This window comes from Ictidomys tridecemlineatus, chromosome 4, assembly GCF_052094955.1.
Source record: "Ictidomys tridecemlineatus isolate mIctTri1 chromosome 4, mIctTri1.hap1, whole genome shotgun sequence".
Taxonomy (NCBI): domain Eukaryota; kingdom Metazoa; phylum Chordata; class Mammalia; order Rodentia; family Sciuridae; genus Ictidomys; species Ictidomys tridecemlineatus.
The window spans coordinates 115,823,121-115,845,659 of record NC_135480.1 but is presented as its reverse complement, the minus strand read 5'-3'; the positions used below and the strand labels follow the sequence as shown (position 1 = coordinate 115,845,659).

Here is a 22,539-nt window from a genome sequence, read left to right as displayed (position 1 = left end):
ATGATCTTCCACCATGATGTTTCTGTCTTGGAACCATGGACAGAAAAATCTGAACCCATGAATCAAAAATAAATCCTTTTTCCATAGGGTGTTTTTATCAGGTATTTGTCCCAGTGATGAAAAGCTGACCAACACACTCTCTACTATATTGTTTATCTGAGTCATGTACCTCCTGTGACTTAAAATATACTTCTATATAGATTCTAGCCAAGGTCTCTCTTTTCATCATCATCTATATTAAGTTTCTGCTTTAAGAATTCTGTTATCTTAACAATAATTTGGTGTGTATTTTTATTTTTTATTAATTTTTTATTTATATATGACAGCAGAAATGATTACTGTTCTTATTACACATATAGAGCTCTATTTTCATATCCTTGGTTGTATACAAAGTATATTCACACCAATTCATGTCTTTATATATGTACTTTGGAAAATACTGTCCATCACATTCCAACATCATTTCTAACCCTTTGCCCCTCCCTTCCCCTACCACCCCTCTGCCCTATCTAGAGTTTATCTATTCCTCCCATGCTCCTCTGTCCCTTCCCCACTATGAATCAGCCTCCTTATATCAGAGGAAACATTCAGCATTAGTTTTTTTGGGGGATTGGCTAACTTCACTTAGCATTATGTTCTCTAACTCCATCCATTTACTTACAAATGCCATGATTTTATTCTCTTTTATTGCTGAGTAATATTCCATTGTGTATATATTGCCACATTTATTTTTATCCATTTATCTATTGAAGGGCATCTAGGTTTAGCTATTGTGAATTGTGCTGCTATAAACATTGATGTGGCTGTGTCCCTGTAATATTCTGTTTTTAAATCCTTTGAGTATAGACCAAGGAGAGGGATAACTGGGTTAAATGGTGGTTCCATTCCCAATTTTCCAAGAAATCTCCATAATGCTTTCCATATTGGCTTCACCAATTTGCAGTCCCACCAGCAGTGTAATAGTGTACCTTTTTCCCCACATCCTTGCCAATACTTATTGTTGTTTGTCTTCATAATAGCTGCCATTCAACTGGAGTGAGATGAACTCTTAGAGTAGTTTTGACTTGCATTTCTTTAATTGCTAACAATGTTGAACATTTTTTCATATATTTGTTGATTGATTTTATATCCTCTTCTGAGAAGTGTCTGTTTAGGTCCTTGGCTCATTTGTTGATTGGATTATTTGTTTTTGTGGTGCTTAGTTTTTTGAGTTCTTTATATACCCTATATATTTGTGCTGTATCTGATGTGTGAGGGGTAAAAATTTGCTCCCAAGATGTAGGCTCTTTTTTCACCTCACAGATTGCTACTTTTGCTGAGAAGAAACTTTTTAGTTTGAGTCCATCCCATTTATTGATTATTTATTTTAATTATTGAGCCAAAGAAGTCTTATTAAGGAAGTTGGGGCCTATTCCCACACGATGGAGTTTAGGGCTTACTTTTTTTTCTATTATATGTAGGGTCTCTGGTTTTATTCCTAGGCCCTTGATCCATTTTGAGTTAAGTTTTGTGCATGGTAAGAGATAGAGTTTTAATTTTGTTTTGTTGCATATGGTTTTCTAGTTTTCCCTGCCCCATTTGTTGAAGAGGCTCTTTTCTCTAATGCATATTTTTGGTGCCTCTGTGTAATATAATATAGTTGTAGTTTTGTGAGTTAGTCTCTGTGTCCTCTATTCTGTACCATTGGTCTACCAGTCGGTTTTGGTGCCAATACCATATTGTTTTTGTTACTATTGCTTTGCAGTTTAGTTTAAGTTCTGGTATAGTGATGCTAGCTGCTTCACTCTTCCTGCTAAGGATTGCTTTAGGTATTCTGGGTCTCTTATTTTTCCAGATAAATTTCATGACTGCTTTTTCTATTTCAATGGGGAATGTCATTGGGATTTTGATCAGAATTGCATTAAATATGTATAGTGCTTTTGGTAGTGCAGTCATTTTGATAATATTAATTCTGCCAATCTAAGAGCAAAGTAGAGGCTTCAGTCTTCTAAGGTCTTCTTTGATTTCTTTATTTAGGGTTCTTTAGTTTTCATTATATAGACTTTTCTCTGCTTTCATTGATTCCCAAGTTTTGGGTTTTTTTGAGGCTATTGTAAATGGGGTAGTTTTCCTTTCTGAGGATTTGTCCCTGATATACAGAAATGCATTTTATTTATATGTGTTGGTTTTATATTCTGCTACATTGCTGAATTCATTTACTAGTTCTAGAAGTTTTCTGTTGGAAGGTTTTGGGTCTTTTAGGTGTAAAATGGATCCACCCACACTGTGAGCTTGGCCAGGCTCACAGTAGATGTAGGTCCATCCCGCCACCAGCAGACACCCACTGGAGGCCAGTCTCTGGCACAGGACTGCTCCTGCCGATCAGCAGAGTACCAGTGGAGGTCAGGCCCAGACCAGATCCCATTGTTTTACTTAGCATCCCTCAGAATTCTTCTCTTTCAGCATCACTTCAAGTGCCATTTTATCTCAATGACTGCCACATCTGTATTCCTAGTGTAGGCCTCTCTCCTGAGATGTGTATATGGAAATATCTCATACAGGAACCTCAAACTCAATATAATTAAAAGAAACTCATCAAATATCTCCCCATTTCTTACTTCATCTATAAGCCCTTTCTCTCTTGATAACATCATAATCTCATTCTGTCACTCAAATCAGAAACTAAGATTTGTCCATGAATCTTCCATCCATGAATCACCCATACCTCTGTTGTCAGTGAGGACAGTAAATTTGTAATCTTAAATATTTTCTAATCATTCACTTCTTTAAGTTCTGAACTAGTGATTTAATTTAGGCTTGTATCATTTCTCATTTAAAGTTTTAAAACGTAGTCTTTTATGTCCTCTAACTGCCCATACACATTCTCCTACCCTCATTTGCCAAGCTTTACCATGCATACTCATGGTCCACCACACAGAATTGATAATGCTCTTTGCATACACAATGATCTATTTAAAATGCAGTTTAAGAATGAAGATTCCTTAAAAACTTGGGATGGAACCACCATTTGACCCAGCTATACCACACCCCAGTCTATACCTAATGGACTTAAAATCAGCATCTATAATGACACAGCCACATTAGTGTTCATAGCAGCTCAATTCACAATAGCCAAACTGTGGAACCAATCTACATGTCCTTCAACAGAAGAATGGATACAGAAACTGTGGTATATATACACAATGGCTCCATATTACTCAGGATTAAAAGAGAATAAAATTATGACATTTTCAGGTAAATGGATGGAGTTGGAGAATATCATGCTAAGCGAAGTAAGCCAATCCCAGAAAACCAAAGGTTGAATGTTCTCTCTGATAAGTGGATGCTGATTCATAATGAGGGGGGGGGATGGAAGAATTTTTATTGGGCAAAGGGGAAGGAGGGAAAGGGAGGGGACATGTGGGCAGGAACAATGATGGAAGGAGATGAACATCATTACCCTAGGAATATGTATGACTGCACATGTGGTACCGACTGTACATCTAACCAGAGAAATGAAGCATTGTGCTCCATTTATGTACATGAATCCAAATGCATTCTGCTATCATGTTTCACTAGTGGCTTATCATTTGTGGTTATGGGGAATAGTGGTACATTTATTTGTCTTAGTTTTATTGAAGAGAAAAAAGCATTTTAGATAAACTAAAATTGACAAGGATCGGCATCACTATCAGACATATTAGGAGGATTAGACTCTTCTCATAATTATTTCAGTACATCTTGTTTGGACAAAATTAATTTCTAAGCAAATGGTTTTCTTTATTGAGTCTTATGCTGGTTCTTGAGTCTTAAGATCTGTCTTTCTCAATACAATTGTCACTAGATGTGAGTTACATTTAATTTGAATATAAATCATTTAAAGTGAACAACTTAGCTCCTTAGTCACATGTATTTTGAGTACCCGATAACCATATGTGGTGACCCTCTTGGACACCACAGACTGCAATATTTCATTACACCTCGGAGTTTTCCTGGATGGCTTAACAATAGCAATAATAAAATAAAGCAGAACGTACCTTTATTCTCCACCACAGAATATGTGTATGTGGCTCCTCCCCTAGACTTCACATGTCCCAAAAATGATCTTTTAAAAATTCTTACTGGGCATGTTTAGTTTTTCATTCTGCCACTCATCAGCTGATTCTCTTTCTGCAAATGTGGGCTTCATGTGATGTTATTAGCCATCTTTAGGTTTTAATCTTACTGGTAAACAGCAGAGTCTTGATGGCCAGTTCCTGGGGCTCTCCTTTCCTGGTCCAGCAGTTTTTCAGTCACTTTCTGTCCACACCTTGTGCCTGTTTCACAGTTTCAGTTTATTTGCACAAAAGTGATAACATTTGTTCCTGAGCCCAGTAAACACTCTAGCTTCGCCTGATCCAGGTTTACCAGATCAGCTCTCTTCTGCAGAGAATCATCTCTTCAAGAATTTATTACTTGGGTCCTTCTCCAGGGAGGGATCTTCTTAAATTCCATCACTACATTTTTGTACTATCGAAATTACATTTAACAGTGTAGAAAATAATTGACCTAGTATCTATCAAGGGAGAATCAGAGTCATTTTCCCTTAACTACTATTCTTCACTTGCTTTTAGAGCATTTTAGCCAATATCTACCTTTTTATTAAGATTATTTTAGTTGTTTGTTTGTTTCCATTACCATTGAGGTAATTAACATTATAATACAATCTTAATACATTAAGTTCCATTGTCCCAGATGTGGGGACACCTATAAAAACTTAAATTGAGCAACACATATACTACTTGTGGTAATTCTTTAAATGCATGCTTTTAGAGTTCTATTATTTTGAGAAAAGTAATAGTTGAATGGATACAGCATTTGAAAATGAATGTATATGCATCTATGTGTGCATATATATACATATATAATACATAAACTCTATAGATTATGATTTCAAACCTATTTTGATGCACCTATGATATTTTCATGGAAATATTTAGAGAATTGCAAACATGGGACTTGATTGGTTAAGTTGTGTGGTTGTTTCTAGTACATGGGTGGGTTAGTGCTATTAATTAACATTTATTTCTTTTTTAGTTGAATTATTATTATTGCATCTCTAAAGCATTGTATGGCAGCCTCATGTAGATTTACATTCTTACATTAACATACTTTTATCTGGGGGTGTAGCTCAGTGATGGAGCACTTGCCTAGCATGCAACAAGCCCCGCAATCCTCAGTACTGAAAAAAGTATTTCTATTAGTCAACTGCACCTGGCACAGCTCTCTCTCTGCCCAGTGTGGCTGATAGAAAGCACAATAGTAGATAGGATCTGAACTCTTGAAAGCAACACACAAGCAGTTGGTTTGTTTTCCTGGTGATGACTCAGAGCACTGTGTCCTGGAAAAAAAAGTCCATTTGAGGCGAAACAAGAGAAATTCTTCTTATCTTTAGTGGAAGAGTGTCCTTTTGTTTTCTCATCCTCTTTGTAGAGCATCAGTGCCTGACAGCTGCCCTTGCTCAGGACCTCCAAAGGTGTCTCTTTCTTCCTGGTAAAACCATGACTATCCTTCAGAAGTCACTTGATTGCAAACTACATTGACTAGTAATTTAATCTCTAGAAATATTTAATACCAGGATTAAATCCTTTCTTCATCTGTACCACTTTGGACTGAACAGATAGATACAATGGGTTCAAATTTTTTTCCAAAAGCCAATGTCTAATTAAACTGTGGCTAATGAACCTTAGAACATAGTAGACAACACATTTGTCAGGGAGAACCAGAACACATAGTTCTGGAATAACAATAAGCATCTTTTGGTACTCTGTGCTAACCCAGGTATGAACCCTGTTCAACCTTTGGTCAAGTCATTTAACCTTTGTCTAACCTTGTGTGTGTGTGTGTGTGTATATATATAATCTTGAGGGTCTGGGCTTTGCAGTGAATTCTGGTGGCCATCTGAGGCTCCCATTGCCTTTCTTTTTGAAAGGGCAGCAGTCTGTCTCCAAGGCCCTTGAGTCCTGGCTGGTGAGTATTCCTAGATTATCTCTGGTCTCTCCAAGCACAATTTAATACCACTGTAGCCTGTAAATCTGCAAAGTGGGATCATTCAGTTTTGCCTTATTACAACTCCAGGACATAATGAAATACTGCAGCAGAATATGTATTGTAAGTACTGTCAAATGTCAGTTCTTTAGGAATTTTAAAAGAGGTGCCAGAGTATGTATGAGGTATAGCTGCTTTTGTGTGTGCTATATAAAACACATATACAAAAAAATAATACTGTTATATAAAACAATGCATAAGGCGCATTGACTCAGAGTCACTCACCAATTTGTTTTATCCGAGAGTGCATCTTTCACCAGAGGCATCAGCATTTCTTTTGACATTGAACTTTTTAATTATTCTCTTTCCTTTTCCATGTGATTTTTTTTTAGAGATAGAGAGAGAGGAGAGAGAGAGAGATTTTTTAAAAATATTTATTTTATTTTTCATATTTTGGTGAACACAACATCTTTATTTTATTTTTATGTGGTGCTGAGGATTGAACCCAGTGCCCCGCACATGCCAGGCGATTATGTTACCGCTTGAGCCACATCCCCAGACCTCCATATGCTTTTATTTCATCTCCTCCTCATCCATCTCCACCATAAACTTATCCTTATTCTCGTTCTTCTCCTCCTGTTACCTTCTTATTCCTTTTTCTTTTTTTTCACTGGGACATAGAATTGGGTGGCACAAAGAACATGAGTTTGGTGGCAAAAAATGTTCATATGGAAATACTTACTTGGTTACATATTAACTTGGAGGACTCTTATAACCCATATGATTCTGTTTCCTCACTTATAATTTACATCAGTACCGTGTACCTTTCAGAATCATTACAAGGATTAAATGAATTCCTGCAGGCTAAATGTGTGGCAGATCGGTCTTATTGTACCTAATTAATCCAGCAAATATTTAATTGTGACTTTCTATGCATTTTGTGTACATTATACTATTCTAGGCCCTTGGGTTATAGCAGGCGCAAGCCATATGCATGTCATCACGGAGTCTATATTCAAGTGAGGAGAGAGCTTCAAAAAACAAATAAGTTACGTGTTAGCTGGTGATAAAAATTACTAGAAGGTGGACTAATTGGCAGTATTTGTAGTTATTGTTATTATTAGTGTTGTTTTACATTTTTCTTCTTGCTGGTTCTTCTACCATTTCCCTTGCCGTAATTTCTTGCAGCTCCGCACACCCAAATCCATGCCTTCATGTTGATTCCTGGGCATCAGATTCCTCAGTGAGTTGACATTACTCCACTTGAAAGAGAGATCAAGTACAGAAAGGAATGATTTATGAGACTCCTGTCACCCAGGCAGGACACTCTCAGCATATTCTCAAATAATTCACAACTCTCTTTCTGCCCAGAGCTAAAGGAGCTTGGCTGGGAGAGACAGAAAACAGTCCTGGTGGTTGACTGTGTATTCCATAGGGACCTTGGTTGTTGGAAGGGGGCAGAAGTCTTCTTTCATCAGTTTCCCCTATAAATCAAAGGTGTATGCTGCTCTTGAAGGTCTCTGGTGAGCTGCTTGACAGACACATTTCTTCCTCCCTCCCTCCCAGCCCTGGAAATGAGTTCCTGACACTCCCCTTCAGCTCTGGTTCTTCCCACCTGTCACACTGGTCTTCGAGGCCTGGAGCCACAAAAGTCTCAGGTTCTCATCCTGCCCTCATCCTCACCCCTGCCTCTCTGGAAGTGTGATATTATGCCCATCTTTCTTTTTAAAGGGTGAGATTTTACAAGATAAGGAAGTAATCTATCTCAGGAAATAATTTCATGTGGCTATAGAAGGATATTTCATTCTGCGAGTATTTTCCAGAGTAGAGGTTCCAGAGCAGAAATTTCAACCCCTGGGAGACGGAAACCATCACAATGCCCAGTACATATCTGGGGTCAATTAAATCATAATTTCTGGATCTGGTGCCGTATGTCAGTATGTTCATTTACAGTTCTGGAGATGGAACCCAGGGGCTTGAATGTGCAAAGCACACACTCTACAACTGAGCTATATCCCAAACCCATGTTGGTAGGTTTAGAAAGATGCTGAGATGATGCCAGTGTGCAGCTGAAATTGAGAATGACTGAGTCTGGAAGAGAGACATTAGGATCCCATTTATGCAGAATGCACCAAAGGCCCACAGCATTGTTAGCATCCTGACAAAAGAGGTCTTTCCTCCCAAGAAGAATAGTATCCTGCACAGAAAGAGCACTCAAAACCTATTTGTTGAGGAAGAGATAAATGAAGGAGCTCAAGTTACTGGGCAAAAATAAAGAAAGGAAGCTCTATTTCCCTAGAGTTCTAGGTACCAGTGAAAGGGTAAATAGCATGGTTCTGAAAGGCAGGGCTCTGGACTTAAAACCCCTGCATGTCCACTGATCTAACCCAAGGGCCCCAGGAGAGAGACACAGTTTACCTTTGCTGGTATTCTTCCTTGAAAAAAAAGGAGCTCTTCAGAGCACCCACCTCCAAAGAATGAGGGAATTAGTTGATTGATGTATATATATAGTGCTTATGACAGTGTCTAGTCCAAAGTAAGTCCCCAATAAATGTTAGTGATCAGTGTGGTGATAAGTGTTGATGAATGTGCAGTATATGCCAGGTGCTACAGAAGCACAGAGGCTTGTGATGCAAGGAGTAAGGAAAGAACTGAATATAAGATACATGAAATTGAGTTTGAGTTTCAGATTCCTTCGTACTGAAAAAGTAAAAAGGAGGGAGGAGTTTGGCAGGGAAAGGGGAGGGATTAAAGCAACTACTGGCATTTGGAATTATGTTCTTTAAGTCTGTTGAATGATCTGTAACTTAAAGGAATAAAAACAGGCAAAAGCAGACTCATTATTTTTATCACAAAGAATTCCACATTCTGAATATCTGTTTCATCTTTCATGATCCTGTTTCTAGCTATAGCAGTTGATTTTCCTAGCCTGCAGCCTGACAGCCCCCACTTTCTTAAACTACCTAACCTCTTCCTTAGTAGTCTTGGGAATCAGCTCAGTATTTCTTTTATAACTGGAAAGAATCTTATAAGGTCAAAGCTGCAAAATTAAAATTTCATTATTATATTATTATTGTTGTTTAGAAACTGAACTTAACATTTGTCTCATGTCTTCATTCTTTCTGGAGGCTACAGCTTATTCTTGGTCAAATTCAGAAGGAGCTAGATCATGTCAGTATTTTCTCCCCCACTTTTTTTCTGATGTCCTTTTTGTTTAGGGCACTTACTTAATGCCCCACATTGGAGACAGGGTCGTACAGGAGGGTTCTGTTTCTGGGAACCTACTGATCTGGCAATTATCCCTTGATAGATCCTTGTACCTTGTCCTTGTACTTATGTGGTCTTGAGTTGCAGATCAACGTACATAAGACACCCTAAAAGGCTTCCACAGACTCTTCTCAGCTACTTATGAGCTAGAATAGTCTGGTGGTTTTCTTAGGAGGTTCTGTGTGACTGTCTGGTCCTGTACCCTAAACACTCCATGTAGCCACTTCTAATGTGTATCCCATGGCCTGGAGCAGACTACATTATCTGTGCTTTTCTAGTTTTCACCTTACTGCCCAGGGAGTTCTCCTTTCATCTGAAGCTAGAGGAGAAAGCTGGAGAGCAGTGTACTTCCACGAGTAGGCTTACAAATATTTTATACAGGATGTCTACTTTAGAAACTCCAAGGCCAGGGATTAAGGTATGTGATATGTCTTTGCATTTTTGTTTTTAACAATCATGCCTGGAAGGCAGGAAGCCTGGAATGCCTTTGCTGCTTCAAGAAAGTGAGAAGAAAAAAAAAAAAAGAGGACAGAGAATGGAAGATAATGTAGCTATATTTAGTAGGAAATGAAACATTGGTAAATACTCCAAAACACTATCTTGCCATACCTTTCATGGTTAACACCACCAGAATTATTGAATGTTTACTACATGACAATCTGTGCTAAGTGTTTTTTATTTGTTTGTTTGTTTTTACCTAATTGACTCTCCTAGTGTTTACCCCTAAGAAGCTGGTATATTACTGAGGGATTTAGAGAGTGACTAACTTGCTTCCATTACACAGTAATATATGGCAGTGCTTGGATCTCAACCCAAATCACTTGGCTGAACTGAGTCACTTTGCTGTCACACCTCCCTCACCTAATGTGTGAAATTGTGCAAGAAAAAAATCAGGTCAATACTCCCCCAATATTAATGAGCAGTTTGACTTGAATATAAAATTTTGGTAAGTAAATGTATATTTCAAATTGACTGTTGTCATTCTTTATATAAAGGGATGCTGTGGTTTGAACACCTTTGAAATATAAGTGATTATCCCATTCTTCGTTCTGTTGTTTCTTCAGTAGACTTGGTATACCAGGGTCTCTTGAGGTTAAGTGAACGTTGAGGCTCTCTCCTGTTCTAGTATAGTCAATTCTTTGGGATATAGTGGAGGCAGCTCCAGAACATCATTTCTGAAGTCAGATTGGTGCATTCTAATCCACTTCCACTTCTTATTGTTCCCTTGGTATATTTTTACTGAGCTACAAGATGTTAATAGTGTGCTGTGAAATTTGCATGAATAGTAGGAAAGCAAATAAAGCGATGATGTGACAGTTTCATGACACTACAGTGATGATGTTAAAACTCTTCACCATTACCTGTAAGGATAAGGCCTTGGAGGTTTCTACGTGGCACTTGACCTTCTCTTCTAAATCTTGCCCCAGCCCCATGGAAGGCTGACGGGTGACTTACAGATCTCCCTCTAACTGCTAATGACTTTTGATAAATAAGCAAGGAACATGATAGATAGCTAACATAAAAAGCAAGCATGCCAATTAAAGGTGACATTACAGTGAACTAATGAGCTCTTCCCAAGACACTGTGCTTTCTCCTTGAGTGTAGACCTGTCAAGTGAGAACTGACCATCTTTGTCCCTCAAGACTGTCCAGCTTGGCTATCACATCCATGGCTGTCTCTACATTTCAGACATAGGAGAGAACCAGCTGATTGGAGTAATTTATGTATTTATCTGTGCAGTTTTTTCTCTTCTTCTCTCTCTCTTTTTAAAATATGATAAGAATCAACCATTTTAGATCTACAAACTATTGTAAATACAGAAAGTTTCTTTGCCAGCATGCATCCCATCTAAAAATCAACTTATAAAGTGTTTTTTTGACATGAGTTTAGGTACTTTTTAGAATGAAAGAAGAAAGAGACCATAGATTCTCTTTGCTTCATTGCATAAATATCTCCAATATAAAAACAAAACAAAACAAAAAAACAACAAAAAACAAATAGCCTTAATAAGTTTCACAGTTTTGTCACATCTTTCTGCCTTTCTCTCTGTCTTCTTTGTCCTTCTCCCTCTCTTTCTCCTTTCTTTCACTTCCACGCGTCTTGAAAGCCCTCAGAAAGGATATTTTGTTTTGTTTTGTTTTTGCCACTACTTTCTAATTTCCTATCCAGGCTTCCTGGACTGCAGTACAGTTTTCCCCCCACCATGGCATCAACACAGGCTTGCAAAGGATTTCTCATCCACATTGCAGATGTAGATGTCCCCAATTTGTCCCTCACATTTTCCTCTGTTGCCATCCGTTTTTCTACCACTAGAGCAATCTTTTCAAAATAATCACGCTTCTTTGATTAAAGCTTCCTTTTGTGGATCTGCTCCAAGAAATGAGTTTGCAGCCCTTCTCCTGGAATCTGAGGTCTTCACCCTTTCCTAAAAGCAGCCTTTGCTGCTAGGCCACCTGTCACTCATATTTCACCATGCCATGCTGATTTTACTACCAGCTGTAGCCTCCTCAGCCAACCATTGCTTTGCACATGGCCAAACATTTGTCCTGATGATTTTGTGTGTGGTTCACTTGTCTCCTAGCTAACTATAGAATGCATCTGAAGCATTAAGTTTTCTATAATGTTTCCAATCCCCAGCCCCCATTCATACATATATACTGTGAGCATTATACTGTGCATCACTTTGCACTAAGTGTCCTGCAAGACACACACACTGGCATTAGCTCTGGTCTCACCCAGAGTTTAGTTTATTGTCTCCATTGCTAAACAACTGCTCTGGCACGTAATGTGAATGAACAAGAGAATGAAAGAAAAAATGGATGAATGAATGAGACATCAAACTGTATTTTAGATCCTGAGATGTCAATCAATGTGGGGTAATGTCATGAAAAGAAATAAAGACTCTGCATGAAGGTTTTAGAATTTAAATATAATTTTAAATTATTTCTGGCTAAATTATCTCTGTAGATCATTTTAATTAATTTATCCAAAATTCTAAGATATAATTTTGCCTCACTTGAAAAATCTGAAGATAAGGCTATTAGAAAAAAATGACAAGTATGTGTTGAATTGTAGTTATAAAATAGTCTACATGTGCAAGGTACGTTGTTGTGTGACATTTGAGGAAGAATTTTATAAATAGGTCACCATTGACTATGCTGTATTTCCAGCTAATTTTCTTGCCAGTTATCTCAATAATTGGTTCCTAGGTCAGTTTTTAGCTGTAGAATTAGAGTTAACAATAAAGTGGACATTTAGAAACTGTATCTCCATAATTCCATCCAGAATGAATTCTTGGGTAAATAGTGAGCCAATTAGAGAAATATATGTGTTCTGATGAGTTGTTGAAAGCCACACCAGTGAACTCATGGAGACTTTTAAGTGCCTGGATTCATCAAGAACTTTGAATTGACAGGCTTTTTTAGAAAGTCCAGTTTTTAACTGCAAGTAGCTTTTTGAGACTTTAGAACAAATGTTTGCGGAAATGAGTTTGGAATTTAAAATGGATGACTATTTATCTTTTTCTGGCACTAAGCAAATACAGCAAAGCAAACAGCTCAAAGGAAGGCTTATTAGAGCTGCCCAAGAAGAGAGACAATAGTACCTTTGGAAGAAGGGTGTGGCCAGAGCAGGGCTGGCTGCCCACTCCCAGATGCAAGGACTATACTTTGGTCAATATGTGGTTCAAATCTTGATCTTCAGTCCTATCAGATTATAGCCTCACTTGAACCAAATATCCAGAATAAACCAATCTCGCGTACCTGGGCTATATTCATAAGATTAACATATAAACCCGTGGGCTTCTTTATTCATTTATGAGGGGATGTTTCTATTTCAGTTCAGGAATTCCTCAGGCTCACTTAGGAATTGTGTAACTTTTACCAAGATTGTGTCTTTTCTCTCTGCTGTGTCTGGACTGTTGTGGATCTTGGAAAAAGAAGCAGGTGATTGGCCCATATGTGTATCCAATTCCAGACATTTTTATGAGCTTACCCTAAGCCTTTGTAGAACTGCATTCAGGAGAGAGGACTATTCCAGGCAGAGTTTACACTCAGGGAGTACTTTTTAGTGTAGCACTTGATAGAACCTGGACCCAGTTTATCCTGTTCCATCTGCTGAAGTTTGATGATCATCTCATTGTGGTTTTGTTAAGAAAACACATCAATTTTTCCAGCTTTTTGTTGTTGTTGTTGTTGTCATTGTAGAGGGATTTTTTGAGAGAGTATAGCTCCTTGCCTCTCTCCCTATTCTTTGCTTACTCCTCAGGGAGGGAGGAGTTCTATGCCATTGGACCTGTGAGAAAGCATCTGCTGTTGTGGCCACCAACCCTTTCTGAGTCCTCTTTTTCAGGCAGCCTGATCACAGCGCATGCGCGCGCACACACACACACACACACACACACACACACACATTTCAGTTTGCTTGATGCTGCGCCTTGGGCACCTGCCTGGGATGATACTATTATTTTCAATCAGGGGAAAAGTAGGAGAGAATCCTTGGTTGCTACAGTCAAACAACCTCCTCTGTCAGGAGTAGAACTGACACGTGACCTCTACTCACTCCATCATTCCCTCACTGAATTCCGAATTCAGGAGAGGAAGATGTTACTTTTACCCTTCCCAATACTAACCAAAACAAAAAACAAACCATTTATCAGGCTGGATGTACCTTCACAATACATAGAGCAAGACTTATTTCTCTTTCTGAAAAGACAGAAGAATGATGCTCCCTCTGACTGCTCAGAAAGCATGTGTGACCTACTGGCTTTTCTAGGATAGCATGTACACACCAACAAGCCAAGAACTGACAGGCCCTCAGTGTGTTAATCAGCTTTTCATTACTGTAGCCAAAAAAATCTGACACAAACAACTTGAGGAAAGGTTTATTTTGGCTCATGGTTTCCAAGGTTCAAGTGTATAGTTGGCTGGCTCCATTGCTCCTGGGCCTGAGGTAAGGCAGAACAACATGGCAGAAGGGCATGGTAGAGGCTTAAAGCTGTTAAGTTTATGGCAGCCAAGAAACAGAGAAGCAGACAGCAATAGGGGTGCAGGGATAGAAGGCCAACCTTTCAGGGATGAGAAAGATAAATTCCTTCAGGGCATACCACCAGTGACCTACTTCATACAACTAGGTCCCATTTCCCAGTAGTTCATTCAGCCCACAATGGTTTAATCCACTGATGAGGTCAATAATGATCCAATTATTTTCCAAACCCCCACCTCTGAATATATGAGACTTTGGGGGGCATTTCAGATTCAACCCATAATACGTGGTCCTGCTAACTGAAGTCCCTTGCTCAAGTGGAAATCCTTTCCTCATACAACACTCTGTTTGTGTGTCAGGCTGTAGAAGACTCAGATTCTTCATATCATCTCCCTGTGCCTGGGGGAGAGCCTAGTCATTGCAAAGCCATGATGCTGTTTCCAGTCAATCATTTCCTTCCAAGACCCTGAGGTCATGCGTCCAGATGGTCATCTGTTTGTAACATTTGTAAAAAGGATATTTTACTGCTAGGAGATCATTGTCTCTTTCTATTCTGGTTTCTTCTTCTCACTTCCCTCTACCTCTGTCAGGTGGAGTTAAAATGGGATCCAGATAGGGAAAATTGAATGAGGAAAAGCCCATGCTTATGTGTTCCCTGTGCACTTTCAATACAGTGAGGTCCTTGCTGATCTGGTAAGTGGTGAGCTCCACCTAGCTCCCCAGTGGATTACCTGGCATCAAAAGGGCAAGGTCACCTCAGATACTGGGGTAAAAGTGAAAGAGGCTAGTCGTGGTGAAACATTTCCCAAACATCTTGAGAAAAATTTCCTAATGCAGGCAGGATTCATCTCTCATACAAAATACCTAGTCAAAACAAATATCTTTTGTCAGGAATGCACATGATATATAATTAAAAACACACCCCACGATGTTTTAAACGTTGTGATATATTGTGATTTATCATTCTGCATACTCATTTTGTCTCTCATTCAGTACTAATAACTTTCTTTTCTTTTTGTTAAAATAATTCTACCAAATTTTAACAGCTGCTGATGTACCTAACACCTGAACCTACCTATAGTGCTAGAGATTATAATGAACAAAATTGTGTCTGCTCCACTCCTGTGATAGAGGAGAATTTACTTCTGAGATCTGAGAAAGAGTGGCATGCCTCATCGAGGGGCTGAAGAGGAAACAGTTGAAGAAGTAGGCAGCAACTTCGAGTGGAGTCACTAAGTCCTCAAAACCTGAGTCCTCTAAAGACTGCAAGTGGTCCCTGCATCTCATTTCTTTGTCTCCCCAGCAGTCTGGGAGAGGAGGTGTGTGGTCATTCCACCTTGTGATAAGTATGAAAAGGGAGGTTTTCTTCACCCAGTTTAGAGTGCAAAAGGAAACGCTAGACCCTTTCCATCTGCCCATTGTTGGTAAATTTCACCCATAAAGATTCCCAGCTAATACCATCCTAGCCTCCTAATTCAGCACAACTCTTTGTCTCTGGTTTTTATCTTTCAAAAACCATAAATTTTCAGAGTTCAAACTTTATTTCTCTCCAACAAAAGAGGCAAATTTTGCAGGTAGGGGAAAATCTACTTTGTGGAATGATCCTATCTTCGAACTACTTACATTTTCTAAGGGCTCTTCCTTTCTATTTATGTCTTTTATTTCTTCCTTTCTATTTATGTTCAAGTTTGTTCACTTCTTTTAGACAAAAAGGGGCTTTTATAAATTTAACCCTTTGATTATAATGTAGTTTGTGTTAATTTTAGAAAATTTGGAAAGTATAGAAAGTAGGGAGAAGTAAACAAATATTTCTAAGAATCTCACCAATCAGAGATAAACACTGTTCAAATTTTAATCTTTCCTACCAGTCTTGCTTTATACATGTTTTGTGTTTTTTGCATAAGATAATTGTTACATGCATAGTATTTTGAATTCTGATTTTTTTTAGTCAAGTCTGTAGACATTTCTCAAGTTGTAAAATATCACTTAAAACTTGTCTAAAATTGAGTAATCACTTATTAAGTTTATGGTACAGGCTTGGCATTGGGAAAACACCAAATATGTCCCTTATATAAACAACGTTTAAAATTCACTCAAGACAATAGATAACAAGAACTCCTCCTTATGAATATTTTTAAAAACTATTCAAAATTGCCACAAAAGAATATAGCATGCTATTTTATAACATTGATATGATTCTTCAAGTCTTATATAGTATAGAATATTAAATTATCTTCATTTTCTTACTAATAGAATTAGATTCTGATAACATCTTTGGACATTAATCTATATTTTCATCTCCAGTTACTACCTTGAATTAAATTCCAAAAAGTAAGATCATTGGATCAAAAGTATTCAGTTAGACTTTTTTTTTTATTGGTTGTTCAAATCATTACAAGGCTCTTGACATATCATATTTCAAACATTAGTTTCAAGTGAGTTATGAACTCCCATTTTTACCCCAAATACAGATTGCAGAATCACATCGGTTACACATACACATTTTTACATAATGCCATACTAGTAACTGTTGTATTCTGCTATCTTTCCTATCCTCTACTATCCCCCCTCCCCCCCATTTCTCTTTTTATCCCGTCTACTGTAATTCGTTTCTCTCCTTGTTTTTTTTCCCCCTTTCCCCTCACAACCTCTTATATGTAGTTTTTTATAACAATGAGAGTCTCTTTCCATTTCCATGCAATTCCCCTTTTCTCTCCCTTTCCCTCCCACCTCGTGTCTCTGTTTAATGTTAATATTTTCTTCCTGCTCTTCCTCCCTACTCTATTCTTAGTTGCTCTCATTATATCAAAGAAGACATCTGGTATTTGTTTTTTAGGGATTGGCTAGCTTCACTAAGCATAATATGTTCTAGTGCCACCATTTCCCTGCGAATTCCATGATTTTGTCATTTTTTAATGCAGAATAATACTCCATGGTGTATAAATGCCACATTTTTTTAATCCATTCATCCATTGAAGGGCATCTGGGTTGGTTCCACAGTCTAGCTATTGTGAATTGTGCTGCTGTGAACATCGATGTGGCAGTATCCCTGTAGTACGCTCTTTTAAGGTCTTCAGGGAATAGTCCGAGAAGGGCAATAGCTGGATCAAATGTTGGTTCCATTCCCAGCTTTCCCAGGAATCTCCATACTGCTTTCCAAATTGGTCGAACCAATTTGCAGTCCCACCAGCAATGTACAAGAGTACCCTTTTCCCCACATCCTCGCCAGCACTTGTTGTTGTTTGACTTCCTAATGGCTGCCAATCTTACTGGAGTGAGATGGTATCTTAGGGTGGTTTTGATTTGCATTTCTCTGACTGCTAGAGAAGGTGAGCATTTTTTCATGTACTTGTTGATTGATTGTATGTCCTCCTCTGAGAAGTGTCTGTTCAGGTCATTGGCCCATTTGTTGATTGGGTTATTTGTTGTCTTATTGTCTAATTTTTTGAGTTCTTTGTATACTCTGGATATTAGGGCTCTATCTGAAGTGTGAGGGGTAAATATTTGTTCCCATGATGTAGGCTCCCTATTTACTTCTCTTATTGTTTCTCTTGCTGTGAAAAAACTTTTTAGTTTAAGTAAGTCCCATTTGTTGATTCTTGCCATTAACTCTTGTGCTATGGGTGTCCTGTTAAGGAATTTGGAGCCCGACCCCACAATATGTAGATCAGAACCAACTTTTTCTTCTATCATATGCAGAGTCTCTGATTTGATATCCAGGTCCTTGATCCATTTTGAGTTAACTTTTGTGCATGGTGAGAGGAGGGGATTCAGTTTCATTTTGTTGCATATGGATTTCCAGTTTTCCCAACACCATTTGTTGAAGATGCTATCCTTCCTCCATTGCATGCTTTTAGCCCCTTCAGTTAGACTTAACGAGTTCATCTTACGTATTTGTCAACCATGGAAACTGGTACCAGTTCTACAAGGCCCTTCCAGCATTGCTCAATATTATTACCGTCATTTTTGTATTATTATTATTTATTTATCACTATTTGTTACTATGGTATGATAGCTATACAAATTACTTCAACATTTTAATTTTTTAAAATTTTAGAATTCTTGCTAATGAGTAAGATTATTTTTTAGATGTTTACAGATAATAAATTCTTCTTTCTGTGAATTTTTTTGGTGCCCTGTTTCCATATTTCTCTGGGGATAGTTTTTAAAAATAAATACAAGGAAGAACACTTCTTATCTCATATCCTGGGGGCATTTTAAATGCTGTTTATATAAGAGTCTCACCTGGTTCTTTCCAAATGCTGAGTCTGTACATGTTCTTAATAAATATTTACTCAGTTTAAGATTTGCCTAAAAAATTAATTTAAAATTATGGAATTAAGCCACAGAGTGCTGGCTTTAAAAAATAAATTACATCAGCCTCTGATGTTTTAAAATGTATGTATTAAAGTTACATCAAATAGGAAGAGTATGTATTTTTTAAGGAAATTCTATTAAATTGCATCTCCCAGAGAGGTAATTTAAATTAAATTTTCCTGATACAATTTTTATCTACATATAATCTTTCATAGGGCCCACTTTTCTCAATACTTTCAGGAATTATGAAAGCCATTACAGGTTAGATATATACACAGACAAATAGATGATACTTAGATAATAGATGATAAATAGACAGGTAGATGGGTACATAGGTATACAGACAGATAAAAGATTAGATTATAGTAAATAGATCATAAATTCATGATAGATAAAAAATACCTTGGGTCACAGTTGATTGGTGATAGATGCATGATAAATAGGTAGTTAGGTATGTAGATTGATAAGAGGTTAGATTATAATTGTGGTCAGTATGTGATAATAAATTGGTACATTCTAGATTATAGTTAGTGGGTTATAAATACCCTCCCAGGTTAGATTATAGTTGATTGGTGATTGAAATATGATAGATAGATAGATAGATAGATAGATAGATAGATAGATAGATAGATAGATAGATTTTTGCCTCCCCTGTCTGCTGGGAGGGACTTTTCTTTCTGGAGGACAGGTCACCTTAGTCTGCACTTTGCCTCTTAGTGCTGAGCTTCTGGGACTTGCACTTTAGTGACACTAGGAATCAAGGTTGAAGTGAGTTTAGGTTCACTCTGCTCTCATTACCTGCCCATCATGGGAGGGGTACAGGTAAGACGACAGAACAGCTTTCTCATCTGGAATGGCCCCTCCTCCTACCTTTCCTTATGTAAATCCATTTTGAGTTAGAATCTACTTCCTGTGCTAAATCACCTCACAGAGAGAGATATGAAAATTAATTGATACTGACTTTTCTTCTAAAGTAACATAAATTTGTTTGGGAAGTCAGATAGGTTTGTGATTTAAAACATGCCAACAATTGAACATAAAACATGGGTCATTCACTTTACATATATTTACCTCTATTGCTACCTCTAACTTTGTGAGGGGAGGTTTCATTATTCCACTCTCATACATGAGAAAATGAGAATTGTCTTGATTAGTTCAGGTTGCTATAATAAAGTACCATAGACAGATGGCTTAAGAACAATAGAAACATATTCCTGACTATTTTGGAGACTGGAAGTCCAAGATAAGGGTGCTAGTGTTTTTGTTTTGTTTTGTTTTGTTTTTCTGAGAAGTGTCTTCTTCTGGATTGAAAACTCTGTGACTCCTCACCTAGCTGAAAACAGAAAGCAAAAGCAAACTCCCACATCTCACTTTATAAAGGTACTAATCCCACCCTGTGGGTTCGGTTCTCAGGAACTAATCTCTTCCTCAGAGTCCCAGCAACATCACATTTGGGGTCAGCATTTTAACATGAATTTTGGAAGGACAAAAACCTTGTCTGGAACAGGAAGTTAGTAATCATGTATAAATTATTCAACATCTCTGTTACTGAGTTAGCAGTAGAGGAGCCTAGGATAAAATCCAAATCTCCATATGTTCTTGACACTATGTCACAATGTCACTTTGTGAATGGCTCACAGGCAGAAATTGTATTTTATTCACCCACATATATGTAGCATTCAGTATGATAGCCACCACATAGTAGATGCTCAGTATGTTTGTAATGGATTGGTGAATGAAGGAGGAAATTAAAATATCTTTTATGAAAAGTCAGCATTAAATACAGCTTTTTTTGTGTGTGTGTGTGTGTGTGTGTGTGTGAGAGAGAGAGAAAAACAGGTCTGAGGGCAAGAGTTATATGGAGAGCATCCAATAATAAGGAGCCATAGTGAGAGTAACCACTCCTGCTGAGGGTTAAGGCCATGGGTGGTATGTGCTCCCTGCCCATCTTCCCTTGCCCAAGAGCAGGGAAGATGGCCAAGACCCCATTAGGTGTCACTAAGATTGCAGAAGGGATTCAAGCCTCCTTCCCTCCCAGGAGTATTCCCTTCCTTTGCACTGTGAGCTGTTTTCTGCTCCATTTACTCTCCAAGCCCTCAGATCACCCTCAGAGCTCTCTGTTATCTTCCACATCATCCTAGCTGGAATAAAATATAACTGTGTCTGTAAAGTACAGAAATCAAAGCTCCCCTTGGGGATTTTTTCCCGTATCACCTGTCGAATTGAAAACCAGTGTGTCCTTGAAAAGATATGTATTTCAGGCCGCAGGGGTGCTAATTTGCAAGGCCCATTACTCAAATAAAACATTAAAAAGAGTCTTCGATAAGCCAGTGCTTTCGGCCTGTTTCCACTCCAGCACCAACAGCACCAACTATAGGCTTCCTGTCAAGCTTCAGAGCCCAAAGTCAAGATTTATCAATTGATATTTTGACTTTAACTTTTACACTTTCATAATGTAGCTGCATTGTGAGCTTGGCCACAGCTCTCTAGATTTCTGCAGTTTTCTTACTCCTGTGCTTGCAGTTAATGTAGAAGTAGAAATGGTTCTGCAGCATCCTCCCAGGTATTTCTAGTGAACACTCTACTCTGTGACTAGCACATTAGGTAAATCAACTGAAAAATATTTACAGGCAGATAACCACTTAGGGAGATGAGATATTTAGTGGCATTGTTGTTTGTGCAAAAATACAGCTACTATGCTTTTTATTTCGAATTTTCAAAAATTAGAAATGTTTTCATTTGAAATGTCTTCACATCCTAAGAAGAAAAATATGAAAAAAGAGAAGTTCTCACTAGTCCCACCAGCTAGATAGGCAAAAAAAATATTTGGCTGGATATACTTTGACTTGCATGCTGTATTTTCATACAGTTCAAGTTATCCTATATTTACCTCTTTATACTATAACAAATATTTACATATCATTCACAATTTTAATAAGAATCTTCAAATGTCTATACAGTATTCTGTCCTGGAGAGATCATGTAATCTAAATACCCAGTTCTCTGTCACTGTTTACTTAGGTCATTTCCATTGCAATGACTGACAGCTTAATAATTTTTTCTATAATTTCTTTGCAGGCCCAATACGAAAAAAGGATCCTTTTTGTAGGAAAGCTTTCCTGGCACAAAAATACTGAGACAATAGCTGTGAATGTTTTAGAATCTTGATAGCTTTTGCAAACAGTTTTCCACAGGTGGAGCACACATGCAAATGGCCCTGGATAACTGCCTCTCTTTGCCTGCCTGCAGCACATGTTGGCAACTTATGCACTTAAGTGTTGACAATGAATGGTACAAGAAATGGGCTATAATTCCAGATCTTTGGTTAGTTTCAGGCTTCTGGCTGAGCCCATCTTAGGTATAATCTATGAAAATGTTGTACATATCTAGTTTGGGAGATTTGGGGTGATTAGTGCTCCTCTATGTTTTAAGTTTTCTACAGTGATGGAAGATCATTATTATAATTTAAATTATTTTTAAAGAACATGCTGTGCTTTAGGTGACCAGAAAGTAATTTTGACTTATAATAATAAAGAAAGTTAATTTTGTAACACTCTTAATGTCTCTTATTATACAGTGATATTCAGCTTATTGATACATGGGATGATTTCTTAGCAAACCCTTCCTGGAAACTGGAAAGTTAATTGTAATTTAGAGCAATTACGGCAAACTATTGCACCTGTAGAATTAGAGGCCATTATCCCGGAATCTTGGATGGATTAATTAATGAATCGGCAAATAAAGCACATGATGAATTATGAAGTACAGTTCCATTATAATTTTATGATAAAGCATCTTTTTCTGGATGACATTACATTTTCAGAATGAAACAGTGATGAGCTCCCTCAAAAATCTTAAGGAACTCCCAAGCTCTTCCATATAGAAGATTGGAAACTAAGAGAAAAGGGTGTTAGGAACACAGGCAGGAAATTCGTGTGCCTTTTTTTTTTTCTTTAAATGAGGGCA

The 22,539-nt window shown here is 37.8% G+C and overlaps 1 protein-coding gene across 6 annotated transcripts in view; it reads left to right on the top strand.

Annotated features, from left to right (window-relative positions):
* Opcml (opioid binding protein/cell adhesion molecule like) overlaps nucleotides 1-22,539 on the top strand; it is a 1,131,302-nt gene that overhangs the window by 825,378 nt on the left and 283,385 nt on the right. The gene's annotated exons all lie outside the window — the stretch shown is intronic.